This window comes from Anser anser (genome assembly GCF_964211835.1).
Source record: "Anser anser genome assembly, chromosome: Z".
In the NCBI taxonomy this organism is placed as follows: Eukaryota; Metazoa; Chordata; class Aves; order Anseriformes; family Anatidae; genus Anser; species Anser anser.
The window spans coordinates 14,899,483-14,913,358 of record NC_139723.1 but is presented as its reverse complement, the minus strand read 5'-3'; the positions used below and the strand labels follow the sequence as shown (position 1 = coordinate 14,913,358).

Below are 13,876 nucleotides of genomic sequence, written 5' to 3'. Positions count from 1 at the left end.
CACAATGACACTCAAGATGACCTGCTTCTTAACCTTCCCCACCACCAAAGTCAGACTGACAGGCCTGTAGTTCTCCAGGTCCTCCTTCTGACCTTACTGGTAGATAGGTGTCACATCTGATAGCCTCCAATCAACTGAGACCTCCCCTGATAGCCAGGACTGATGATAAATGATGGAAAGTGGCTTGGTGACTGCTTCCACCAGCTCCTTCATTACCGTTGGGTGGAATCAATCTGTCTCTGTAGACTTCTGTACATCTAAGTCGTGTAGCAGGTCGCTAAACATTTCCTCTTGGATTATGAGAGCTTCATTTTTGCCCTCCAAAGAACAACTGGTTTTACTACTAAAGACTGAGGTAATGAATTCATTAAGTACCTCAGCCTTTTGATTGCAGTGATCTGGCACAACTTAGCAACTCTGCTAAGGGCAGTAAAGTGTTTTTTTGCAATATATTCTTAGAGTTGACTGTGAACATTTGTATTTAGAGACCTCAGTGTGCAGAAGATTTTCTTAACTGTATTTCTTTAATACCAAGTCTTTGAGATATACATTTGGAGAAAGTATTTGCATCCAATAAGGTTTACTTTTATGTTAGCTAGTTCATCTATGTTTTAAAAAAAATGTTTCTGAACTAAATATATATTCCAAACAACCTAATGCATCTGCTAAAAAAAATAAAAAATAAAAAAAATTACTTCACTAGGCTTATATGGGATTTTTTATTTGTTCAATTCTTTAATGCCTGACAAGAAACATGCATTTTAAGAGTATGTTTTGAACTAAGACAGACTTACGAAACAAACAACTGCTCTCCTCAATGAATCCTGCATAACGTCTTTTTGGAAATCTTTGAAAAAAAGTCAGTGATTTTATATGAAGGAAAACATGACTACTAGCCTTACAAAAATGTATTGCCAAAACAATTCATTATTTTATGCCTGAAACCCTGCCATACATTATACATAAAACCAATTAACTATAGTGTCAAGATACAGAACTGGAGGATCTTCAGCATTATTAATAGAATTTTGAAACCTTCTCAAAATCTGAAATAATTATTATTTGACAGTTAAAGCAGTAAGCTTTTTTGGTTGTGTTGCATCTCCACATTTTAGCTCTGTGGCCTTCAATGTTTGCCATATCTTAGGTTATATAGAATATATAACTTACTTTTTTAATGCTTGTGTTTATTTTGTGCTTTTAGGCCAAAACTATCTTCATTCATTTCACATATGTCTGGTGTGTGGCTCAAAAAATCCAAGTAAAATCTCTGTGGTATCTCCAGACTGTCCCTGAGTTGTGTATTTTGGTGACTTCCTGTTTTGATGTAGTGATACTCCCAGATATCCAATTTTTGTGACAGTTGCCCTTTTCCTTCAAGCAACAGCTAGACTGAGATTGTATTTATGCCACTGTAATACAGACATTTAAATTTGAAGTGTTCCAGAGCTACTAATGGTTGGTTGCCACAGATGATTTTTCCCTAAAATTTGACTAACCTCAGCACCTGGGCAAAATGTTCTGTGTCTTCCCTGCACAATTCATGAATGAAGTGCATTTTTTTGTTTGTTTTCAACTTTTCTTCCACTGAATTTCATATTGTTCCCACCAGTTCTTATAGTGACTACTATCTGCGCCACTAATGGTTTCATAGAAAATTGTGGTAACCACCCCCCATCTGTCTCTCAAAACTTTTCAAATTTTTCCTCTATTCACAAAAATTCTTATCATTTTGGTTTGCTTTCTTGATTTGTAAGCTGACATCCTCTCTGACCTGCTTTCTAAGTCTTCCAAGTCTTAGTTCTGAGGGGTGGTACTGAGATAAGAGTCCACTACTTTTTATGTACTGAGACGGATTTTTTTTTTTCCACGTGTGTCACTCAGCAACTCTGAATTTCCTTTACTTTTCTACACTTGTTTAGCAAGTGTGCAGTTCTACAGTTTCATCTTGGTACCACTCAGAGAGCAGCTTGGGACCAAGGGCAGCTCACTCTAAGATGAGACACTGGTGACACCCCACTGCAAGGGAAATCAATTCCTCTGTCTCTCAGATTTTAGACAGTCACTTGTCTGTATGAGTATCTCTTCTCTTGTCCTAGAGAAACAGTTTCTCTACGACCCTTTTGTGACAGACCCGTTGAACGCCTGTTGCAATCTGTCAGGACAGTCCTTTAGTCTCCTACTACCACCTGGGTTTTGTCTTCAGAAATAAAGCACTGTTGAGACTGTTGAGACAGAGATATTTTCACCATTTGGGAGTATGATTTCTGTATTTCTCCCATGCATGAGATTTCTCCCACTGTTTTGGGTAGGATGGGAATCTATATATTTAAAAGTCCTTTGAAGGTTTGATATAATATAACGCACAGTTCAGAGTTAAATTCTCCCTGGCTTCCAAAGACTCAGGCTGATCTTCATTCTAAATCTGCTATGTCTGCAACCAAAGGTAAAAGGAAATGCCTACAATATTTAAAACACTTCCCATTTGTTTCAGAAAATAAATAAATAAATAAATAAACTTTTAGACGTACAGGGGGTTTGCTTATTTTTATGTTTTTGTTGTTGTTGTTCTATTTTTATTCTGTATTTAGTCTGAGAAGAACCTAAACTAACAAAAGGCAAGATTCAAAAATAGTTGCAATAGCCCCTAGGAAGTGAAAACCTGAAAAAACATATATTACCGTGAGTTCAAGTAAAGCTCCTCCCCTTCTCCATTAAAATCACCAGATAAGTTAGCTTTGAATATACTATAACCTACACAGTAGTGAAAGCAAAGCTTGCTCTTTAGTTAATATAATAGTACATAATAAATACAGGAATTCAATATGGTGTAGAATGGTATAGTGAAATATATATTTAGACTGCTCTTCCAGTGTGCTGTGAAAGAACTGCTGCTTCTGTGGGAGAGCACTATGAAAAGATTACTGTTCTTAAAATGAAACAAATAAAGTGGCCCAAAAATAATGATGTTAGATACTGCAATGGTGGAACAACTTGTTTACCCTTTGCCTTCTACAAGAGTTGACCTAATCAGTATAACAGCACATGCACTGAATAACCAACTATATGCTCTTACCAAAGCAGTGTGGTTCTGTTGTAAACTTTACCACAGAACAGCACTGAAATAGTGTTGCTTTTTCTGATTTGTCCTCATAATGGGGGCTTGAGTGGCAGCATCACTCATTAGTAGTAGACACCTTTGTCTGTCTTTCATAATCAAGAATTGGCAGGAACATGTAGAGAAACAGAGGTGAATTGACTGTGGCTGGCTGACAGATCCTCACCCAGACACTCTCTCACTCCTCAACAGGACACTGGTAGAAAATAAGACCTAAAAAAGCTTGAGGGTTGGAATAAGGACAGGGTGATCCCTTACCAATTACCATCATGGGCAAAACAGACTCGACTTGGGGAAGATTCTTTTTATTTACTGGCAGTTAAAAATAGAGTAGGATGATAAAAAAAAAAAAAACTACAAACACCTTCCCCCAACCCTTGCTTCCCATGCTTTTAACGTCACTCCTTCATTCCTATCTCCTCTTCTTCCTGCCCCAACCCTTAGCAGTGCAGGTTGATGAGGAATGGTGGTGCTCTCAATTCCAAACACTTCAAGTCTGTCACTCCTTCTTAACACTTTTTCGCCCTGCTCCTCCAGGGCCCTCTCCACAGGCCGCAGGGGAACTTGTGGAGCACCTCCTGCCCTCCTGCTGCACTGCCCTTGGGGGCTGCAGGGCTGGCTCTCACCCCTCTCTCCCAGCTGCTGTTGCCCAGCACTTCTTTCCCTTCCTTAACTCTGCTCTCCCAGAGGCCCACCCAGCATCGCTCACGGCTCAGCTCTGTCTAGCCGTGGGTCCCTTTTGGAGCAGCTGGAGCTGGCTCTGCCCTGACATGGGGCAGCTGCTGGGCTCTGCTCACAGAGGCCATCCCTACGGTCCCCCTGCTACCAAACACTTCCACGTAAACCAAAGAGGTAGAGTTCTAGACTACTTGCAGCGCTAGCAGCTCTTTGCTGCCTTCCAAGTCTTCTTCTGCAAATTGCATAACTTCCTTATGTTACAGATTCCCTCAACAAATCATTTTTTTGACCTGTTATCTTATCCATGATCAACCATATAGTATACAATGATTGAATTAACTCACCTGTTTGTGTACCTCAGAAAATTAGTTGAGTAAGAATTAGGTACAACATTATGTTTCATCGTGAAATATGTATTTACTTAAAATACCTGGCCTTTCCTATAATTACAGTTTAATTTTTATATAATATCTTAAGTATATTTTAAAATTTTAAGTGTATTTGTTTCTTTCTTTTTATATCTCATTATTTCACTTCTCAAAACAATCTTTCCCAGATCATAATGTGTCTTATGAAGAGGTGTAGAGTCTTTTTCAGGCAATTCAAAAGGTCTCATAAAGGTCATTTCTGCATAGCAGGATCCAAAGCATTTTGTTCGTTTGGCTTGCTTTCTGAAAGTCATAGGGGGTCATGTTGATCAGAAGAGCCCATGGCATTTATTTCAGAATAATTTTCAGAAATAGCAGAGTCCTTCAAAGTCTTTGTTATCAGTGTAGTTTGTATTATTGTCTAATCTATAGTTCTTTTGCTCTGTCAGGACTTATTCTGGTCCTGGCAAACATACAAGAACTTTTCTTAACTCCCTTACCTTTGCTGTTGAAGACAGTTTTTATCATATGTTCCATAAACATGAATGTAATGTTCCAATTTCAGTTCAATACGGCAAGAGGATACCAAAGCTCAGAAATGCTCCTTTCTTTGTCTATGGAGTTGGAGACATGTATGGAAAAGGCTGTAGAGGTGCCAATTTCCATCACCAGCAGAGAAAGTTTATCCTGATGTTGAAAAGACTTTTTTTATTTTTTTTCCCCACTGTGTCCATTCTTGGTTTAATACTTGTGTCAGTTTCACCTTCAGATCCCTTAGTAAACTGCTTTCTAAGCTATGGCAGTTAATGCAGTCGCCTGCTCCCTATGAGTGCCAGTGAGTACACAGTATTATTTGGTATTATTGGGAGCTTTCACATGCCTCTGCTATTTACTTCAGGAGACACATTTACGGTGCTGACATATGTTCTGTTCCTTTGTGGATAGGAGCTGCATATGATCCTAAACCATCTCAAGAAAATTCCCTAAGAATATTGCCATTTAAAAAACCTTGGTACAATGGACAAGTCTAAATGTATTTTCTTCTTCTTGTTTTCTAGTAAGCGAGCAGCAGAGGTGGAAAACTTGGCTGTAAACTCTTTGTCTTTTCTGCCTGTATCCATGGATTGTGGATTTTGCAAGGTAAATGTTCCATTTTAACTGACTACAATAGTGTATTGTTCTACAGTTTCCAGTGCCTAAAATGACCTTATAATACTAGTTGTTGAATATACTAGTTGTATAACTCTAGTTGTTGAATAAAATACCCTTGTTTATTGTTTCATCTACACTTTTAGCAATGAATTGTAGTCGTACACCTTGAAATAAATACAGTGAGTTTGCTTTGGATTGATTAGCAAGTACATTTTCAGGAAGAAGGAAGATGATGCCATGATCTATTGTTTTTGTGAGTTTCTGTGTTATTGTTCCTATATTTCCATTGATCTGAGTGGACAAACAAATAAGTTGAGCCTGAAGATTTAAATCTGAATATGAACACATTTTTCTATCAAGATATATTTTGTGTCTTCTGTGCTTATTGGTAATTTTGTGTTTCTTGACAATTTTATTAGATGGGAGACTAAAAGTGATCTTTCAGATGTACATGGCTATGGTTCATGATCCTTATTGCTGTACAGTTTTTAAAGTGAGACATTCTTATACCAGGTTTTACACATACTTCTTCATAGCATTTTATATTACAGTATTCTATAATATGATATTTGATTTATATTTGAAAGGTAGTCATATGAAGTATTTCGAAAATTTTGTTTTCAAAAGTTTGAAAATACCTCAGGGAAACTAGCTTGTTTTGATAATTAATTTTGTTACCCTGAGAGACAGTGCTGCTTCTACCAAGAAAACTAAATCCCTGAATACCTTCCTCAGCTTTGGTCTAGGCTTAATATTTTCTCTTTCCTTCGAGACTTTATTCACCTCTGAATTTCATCTTTGAAGTTGTGTTAGTTGTCTGTAGGAAAGAACATTCCTCTGAATCTTTCTGCCATTGAAACTAGCTCTTTTACACATGGTGAAAAAAGGTTTTCAAAAGCTTTTTTATTATGTATTACAAAGAGTCAAACCAGAAGCTATGCAAAAGCTGCTCCAAATTCATGCTTTTAAACGGAGTGCTGAGCTGAAGAATTACCCCCTCTTGACAGAAGTGCCACTGTGAGCTGTATATTCAAGGTGGAAAATTGGCCCTTTTGAAAAATAAAATCAGCAGCCTTCCCAGCACCTAAGACGGGGGAGTGAATATTCTACTCTTCAGCATTTATTTAACAAGCTGAAATCCAAGGCTGTGCATTTTAATGTATTGTATTTCTTTAGTATACAGAGAAAAAAGGGTGAATCAGTCTTTACTGTGAGTGATACCCTGCTATGAGATGTGGGTGGTGATTGTAAAAAGAAAAGTAGCAGCGTTTCCTTCTAGTCACCTTCTGAGGATGGAAGCCATTTGTAAATACTGAAAAAGGGTGTCCATTTTTACCAACTCTCTGTCAGCTTCTAGAAACAGTAGAAAAATTCCTGTTGTAATGAGAAGCCCAAACACATTATTTTCCATATAGATTGTTATGCTTTGAACAATAGGACTGGTTAGAAAAGTGTGGGTGACACTGATTTTCAAAGGGGTGCTGGTACAACTTCAAAGACTTTGTGTTATGTTACATAGGCCTTGTCTATTGTGAGATTGCAAAACCAGCAGAATCTGGGAAAACACTAGCATTCAACAGCCCAATGGCCACAGCCATAATTTTTACAAGAGCTTAAATACATTGTTTTGTGATTAAGTTGCGTCATGTTTAATGAAGGTTTAAGCACGTACTTCAACACTTGTTGAATTTAGATATATTAGGCTCTTGGCAGCTGAAGAAGTGACAGTGAAGACAATGAGTAAAATTATCAAAGCATATAGGCAAGTGTTGGTCTTTCTCCATAATGTATGATGGATCAGTTTCTCATGCAAGATAATAGATGCTGCCTACCCCTCACCCGAAATGTTTTTAAACAGAATGGACAAACAGCATTTAGTTGTGTTCTAAAAAGCTAGTGTACAGACTTTTTAGCTGAAATAGCCAGTACTGAACTTCTTTTGGTTAGAGGTATAGTTAAATCTGGAGGTGCCATTGATTCTAGAGAGCTATGAGTAATTTTTGGCATTGACATTTTAATAGCAAAACATCAATACTCAATTTGGAGTTGGCAATAAGTCACTGTCAGTGAGAATAGAGTAATATGTCTTATGATGATGATCCTGTGTGCAGTAATGAGATGTTTTTAATCAGCAAAAAGGGGAGGTTCAGAGTTGCAATATGATAATTCTATTTTTAAAAAGGTTTGGGGAATTATTTTGAACCAAATTGTCTTTCATTCTACCTTTTGTCTTCCTCCTTCTGAAAAGATTCATTACCGCCTACTTAACTTGTTTTCCTAGCATTCTTGCTGTGAATTTGGAATGCATAGTACTTCACATCTGCAGATTTGCATAAGCTGATATTGTGAAAGTTTTCTCTGTACTTTTGATTTAGTATTAGAGTACTAACAAAAACATCCCAAACCCCTGAATAGTTATTAGGCATCTCAAAAATGTCTGCACTTAATAACCTAGAAAGTATTAACTACTAATGTAAGACAATAAAGGTGTAATTACTATTTCTGTTTCCGCAGTTAAAAAAAAAAAAAAAAAGAAGGTATTACTTCGGAGTGTCACCATCTATGTCCATATATATGTATTAATTTTCTAAAGAGAAAAGATCTCAGCATTCTGTAAGAGGAAATTTTCTGCATGAGCAGAAATTACATATTTGTGCTTGGGAGAATAAAATGAAAAACAAGAAAATATTGATGAATAGATGTGAATAGAGAAGACACCACACTTTGTGGTGGTCTTCTGTAACCTAATGTCCCTGCTGTTGTTTTGTTTTTTTTTTTTTAAAAAAAGGGTAGATTTAAGATCATTTTTCTTCCTGGATGATTGTGAACTCACATCTGGCTTCTGTGTATGGGAATTCTCTTTCTCAGTGTTTTATATAATCCTTTAATCCTTGATCAGTAAATGCTATTGGACCAGAAATCTTCTAAGTATGTTTTGCAAGACTCTTACTGATGAACTGTTCTCCCCTTTTTCTTCAATAAACAGCCATTGTAAAGAGAACCCTTTGAAGGTGCTATAGAGTTGTGCTTTTATTTTGAGTATCTGCAGTCAACAGCGTAGAGCAGAGCAGGCCGAGGGGAGGCCTCATGGCGGCCTGCAGCTCCCTCACGAGGGGAGCGGAGGGGCAGGCGCTGAGCTCTGCTCTCTGGGGACAGCGACAGGACCCGAGGGAACGGCATGGAGCTGGGACAGGGGAGGGTCAGGCTGGGTGTTAGGGAAAGGTTCTGCACCCAGAGGGGGGTCGGGCACTGGGAGAGGCTCTCCAGGGACGTGGTCATGGCACCAAGCTGACAGAGTTCAAGAAGAACTTGGAACACGCTCTCAGACGTAGGGTCTGGTTTTTGGGTGGTCCTGTCTGGAGCCAGAAGTTGGACTTAAGGATCCTTTTGGGCCCCTTCAAATCAGGAGATTCTGTGATTCTATGAACAGTCTGTTCATTCAAATGAATACAAACAATGTGAAGGTTTTCCATGCTGTGACATTGGCTGTTGCTGATGCTGTGTTCATGTAGCCAGACTAACTTAGTTTCCTTCCCCAAATGTGCAGCAATGCTATGTGAAGTTATTTTCACTACGGCAGTTACCCCTAGTTTCAGCTTTCTATGGAGAGAGATATTTTTTGTATCATCAGATAAAACCAAACTTCCTATCCATGCAACACGTCTAGAAATAATTACCTAGTCTTGCCACTGCCTTCTATACGGACTCTAATTTATTGTCTTTAAACAGCTATATTTAATGTGTAACTTCACTGAATTTGATGGAGTAGCACCTGTATATTGAGGGGGAAAAAAAAAAAAAGACCATCTCGTGAACATTCCTAGAGGAGAAAATCAAAAAATTATGGATGACAGCATTCCTCCTCCTCCCCTACACCCCCTCTTCTTAGTGATACTCCTGCTTTTTAATCTGTTATTCTTGATTAAAAAGTCTTATCCAGAGGTTTGGTAGTGTAATTAATTAGGATTTGTCAGATCTTGTATTTTTATCAGCTCTGGCTGCCTGAAAATGAGTAAAGGCTATCATAACTGCTATGCTTTTGAGACCAGAAGCTACTGTTCTTCAAACTAAAAAGGAAGATTTGAATAGTTGTGTTGGAATGAGTAGAAATGTATACAATGTGATATGTAAATAAAGAGAGTAGATCCCCACAGATTTAAAGCATATAATTCATGTGCTTGACTCTTATCTGATTATTCAAAATAGTATCTTCAAAAGTAAGAGGTGACTGTGGGTACTTAGATTTTACAGCATGAAGGAATGTGATTTTCAGTAAATTCTGACTACTCCTTTTATGAAATTCAGGCTTCTTCTAAATTCAAAGTTCACAGCAGTAAAATCATTTAGAGAACTCTTTGCTTTTGCTAGAGCCACTCGACCTGCTGATTCTTAAAACTTCCAGAATAAACTAAAATTTTTGGACTTTTTAGGAATCAACACGTCAAAACATGTTTAAACCTGATGCAGAGCAAACAGGACCATAATTTAGAGAGACATGCAGTTCATTCAGTGAAGACATTCCAGTTTGCTCTCTGGCTTTCCCTAAGCATCGAATGAAGTTTTCATTTAAAGGGAGATAGAATTACTGTTTGGAAATGATAAACTTAACCTCACTATTTTTTGGTTTGGAAAAACAATAATGTCAATCAGAGCTGAATACTATTTTAGGAAAATAATTTGCCAGAAAAAGGGAAATTGTAATTCACAAGTAAAAGGGAGATTTCTTTCATTGAAGAAACATCACATACAGCTACTCTGCAGCCACTCCCTACAGTTTGCCGAGGATAAAGACACCTTAAACAAACTTACAAGACCTGTTGTCTCCTTTTAGTATCAACACCAAAAAGCTTCCATTTTCTGTCACAGGGAATGTACCATTTTAGATTATGCATCTTCCTTGAAATAATGGAATCAGCCCTTGACTTTCCTTCATGCCTCGCTCACAACCTCATTTTTGCATCCTTAAATCTTTCATTTTTGCATTTTCATCATTGCTCCCTGATCTTTGGTATGGAATTTTGCAATGAGAGCTTATCATAGTAAAAAACTGTGGTACATTTAATTAATCAGAAGGTATATGAACAGGAAACAAAAGGAATAACTTTGTATATTATTATTGTCAATACAATTGTGACACGAGCTACACTAGTAAAGGTAAAAGGAGATTTTATCAAGAAATAGCTGGATGTTACTATCGAAAACTGAATAGAATACGTCGGTTTATTTCGATGTTGGAAGAAGAATTTACATGCCTAAAAGTGTTTTTCAGTTCCTGACTGGAAAAAAAAAAGGAACACAGAAAAATCTGTTATGTAGCAGGAGACTGATGGGATACCATTTTTTAATAAATATATAGATGATCACAGCTTAACACCTTGAATTCTTTTACATAATCTGTATTTTTAATACAGCTGTGATTTCTGGTGTAAAATATGTCAGTACCACTAGAAATTGTATGGAAGCTTTTGACACAAATGTCACATCTCATTCTTGAATAACAAGTTTCTGAGCTTGACTCAAAGTGTGTTTACTGCCTCACTGTGAATTAAATCATCCTTAGACAAGAAGATCATTTTCAGGCTCGCTAAATGCTTAAGTTTAATCACGCAGGCCACTGTGTTCTCCCTCATTCCACTCTGGTAGACAGAGGAACTTTACTGCCAGGCAGGGGATTTTGAAGCAGGTGAGGCCCCAGGCCTGAAAGGCCATGAAATATGGGGACGCTGGAAAGCTATGGCCAGGTACTTGATGAAGAGGAGCCCCATCGATTCCCTGAGAGAGCCCTGTCTCACATCTATAAAAAAGCCCTAGAATGTGCAAAGAAGAACAGGTCACCAGTTTATGTGAATAAGTGACACATCTATAGGTTGATCAAATATTAATTTTGACACGTCTTGAGAAAGCACTCAAGTGGAGAGGCACACAGTGCATGTGCTTTCCTGAAATAGTGAAAAGGAGCTATGGGTACCCCAAAGGTAGAAAGTGATATTTTCCTGCAAATAGTTCTTCCAAAGTGGTTTCTGTCAATGTGGATATTATTAACTGTATCAGAAGAGTAGATGCTACTGTCATGTTCTTAAAGGCAAAAGCATGAAGGCTGAGGAGTGAATGTAGAATAATTAGAATATCTCACCTCTGTAGAATATGAATATTTTAATGATAAATCTGAAGGTATTGAAGCAGCGTGCTCCTCACTTTGCATATAGATAGCAGCCTGAGAAAAAGAATAGTCTTCCAAATTTCCCAGAGAGTCATTGAGATTGCTTTTCCCTTTGCTCACGTAGAGCCCTGTGCAGAGCCTGGTGCTCTGTCTCTGAAGAATATTGATGCAGCTTCGAAGGCTGTTACTCAGACTCTCTCAGTGCAGCCAGTAGGCAGAATAAATCTGTGCAAAATCCATCTTTTTCCACAGATGGTTGTTTCTGCCTGTGCAACTGTGAGCATAGATTTGGAATCTTTCAGGAATCATTCTCCTTCAAAATCTGGCCTTCTAATGGGGAAGATGATTTTGCTACAGTTACACAAAAGCAGAGTAGTTTTAATTGGAAGGTTTAAAATAGCTTCTGGTCACCTTCATTTACTACCAAAAAAAAAAAAAAAGAGCTCTCTGGTACCATTTATTCAAATTCACTCTAAAAATATTCGTATAAATTCAGCAGAAAGCAGCCACCATTTCAGTTTCATGATGTCTTGTCAGACAGGAAGATCAGTGCCTCAGTCAGACATAAAGGTCGATTCAGAAGAGGGAGGGAATGGATAAAAGGGAATGAATGAAGAACTGTATGATTTTAGCTTTAGTTTGGACATTAGAAGAACAGGGATGCTTTTCAAAGTCAAAAACGCAGCATTATGGGAGGCAGTAGGCTATTTCTGCAGTATTTATGCTTATATAAAACCCTGCCATTCCTAATGCATTTCCCTCTCCTTTCGATTTTCATCAAGGTCTAATTCATGTTATTTGGCACAAAAAATTAAAGGCCATATCCTAGGCTAATGCAAAACATGGTATCACTGGAGTTATCCTAACTCAGAAGAAATTACTATAGCCCTTTGACCTATTTTGGAACTTCTACTTACTCTATTGTGAAACTCATGGGAGAAACATTTCAAAATATTTTTGATGAAAAAGTTGGTGGAAATTTATGAGTTTATTCATCTGAACATTTTCAAAGTAAAAATGTTTACTTTTTTTTCTGTAACATATGTTGTTAAATTAATTTTTGTTCTGTCTAAAAAAAATACTAGATATTGAAATTTGGCAGAAGTTTGTTATATGCAGCAAGAACAATTAAAGCAGTGTGCCTACAGATGGTATCCAGGAGCCAAAAATCCATCTATTTTAATTTCAGTTATGAAATATTAGGATCGCCTATGCTTCCTTAGCAAATAAGTAATTATTTAACAAACGTTAGAAGAGAGAGAAAGAAATAAATCTAACAGCTATGTTGTTCCTACTTTAAAAATGATATTCACAGTATTCATAGGCTGCTAAACAGCTAATTAAATCATTTTAAAAAAAGAAAAAAAAAAACACCAAAGTTTTTTGCGTGCTGAAGTTGTCCGTCACTCAGTTCAGCACTTCAGTGTGCTGAAGTTGTTCGTCTTCATGGAAGAACCCCTGAGTGCTTACAATTGGATGTAAGGACCTTCAATTTGAATGTCCTTAAGCACCTCATGCCTGTATGTTTCTTTAACAACTCAGAGCATTGCTTTTAAATATTGAGGGGTATGTGTTCAATAGTTGGGGTGTTTGTTGTTTTATTTTATAATAATGAATTAAGGCAAGTTAGTTCACTAGATCCTGTCAGCACCAGAGTGCCTGGGTAATGCTAAAATCATTGTTAATACCTAGGCCAATAAAGTTACTGGTCATGCTTTTTTCTAAAACCACTCTCACAACATTATTGTTTTCATACTTCTCCAAATGCATAAATGGATTACATATAGCATGATTTTTGTACTTATTTTGCTCACTTGAGTTTGGAGACCACTTTCATTTTTATGGAGATTTTATTATTAACAGTGAACTTTTCTTGTTTCTTCTCAAAATATCACAACTGATCATGCCCAGATTTATCTGCCTAGTGATTTGCATATGTTATTTACAGAGCATCCTTCTTTTTACTTTTCCTTTCCCTTCATTCTTGAGCCACCCCATAGTATCATGTATCTCTTCATGATTAGACAGGAACACCCCTGGGAAGCATGGCTGCTTCTTATAAAAACAGTACTGTAGTATTTAATACTAATCAATAAATTATTATTATAAGTAATATAATAAATAAACAGGATTATTATAAATAATATAATAAGTAAACAGGGTGATATAATAAATAAACAGGGAAATAAACAGGATGAGCTCGAGATCTGCATTCGGTCGCAGGGCCACGATCTTGTTGCAATCACAGAGACGTGGTGGGACAGCTCGCATGACTGGAACGCTGTCATGGAGGGCTATGTCCTATTTAGGAAAGACAGGCTGGGGAAGCGAGGGGGTGGGGTTGCCTTTTATGTGAGGAAGCAATTAGAGTGTACCCAGCTCCACCTGGGAGAGGGTGAA

At 37.4% G+C, this 13,876-nt stretch overlaps 1 protein-coding gene across 21 annotated transcripts in view; it reads left to right on the top strand.

Moving 5' to 3' along the window:
* The window catches only part of LINGO2 (leucine rich repeat and Ig domain containing 2), a 538,477-nt gene that overhangs the window by 190,894 nt on the left and 333,707 nt on the right, over positions 1-13,876 (top strand). For 20 of the 21 annotated variants that reach the window (XM_083818696.1, XM_083818680.1, XM_083818679.1 and 17 more), the window contains one exon: positions 5,223-5,304. The exons of the other annotated variant lie outside the window; for it this stretch is intronic. The gene's annotated coding sequence lies outside the window, so the exon portion shown is untranslated. The remainder of the gene's footprint in view (positions 1-5,222; positions 5,305-13,876) is intronic. 21 annotated transcript variants of the gene reach the window in all.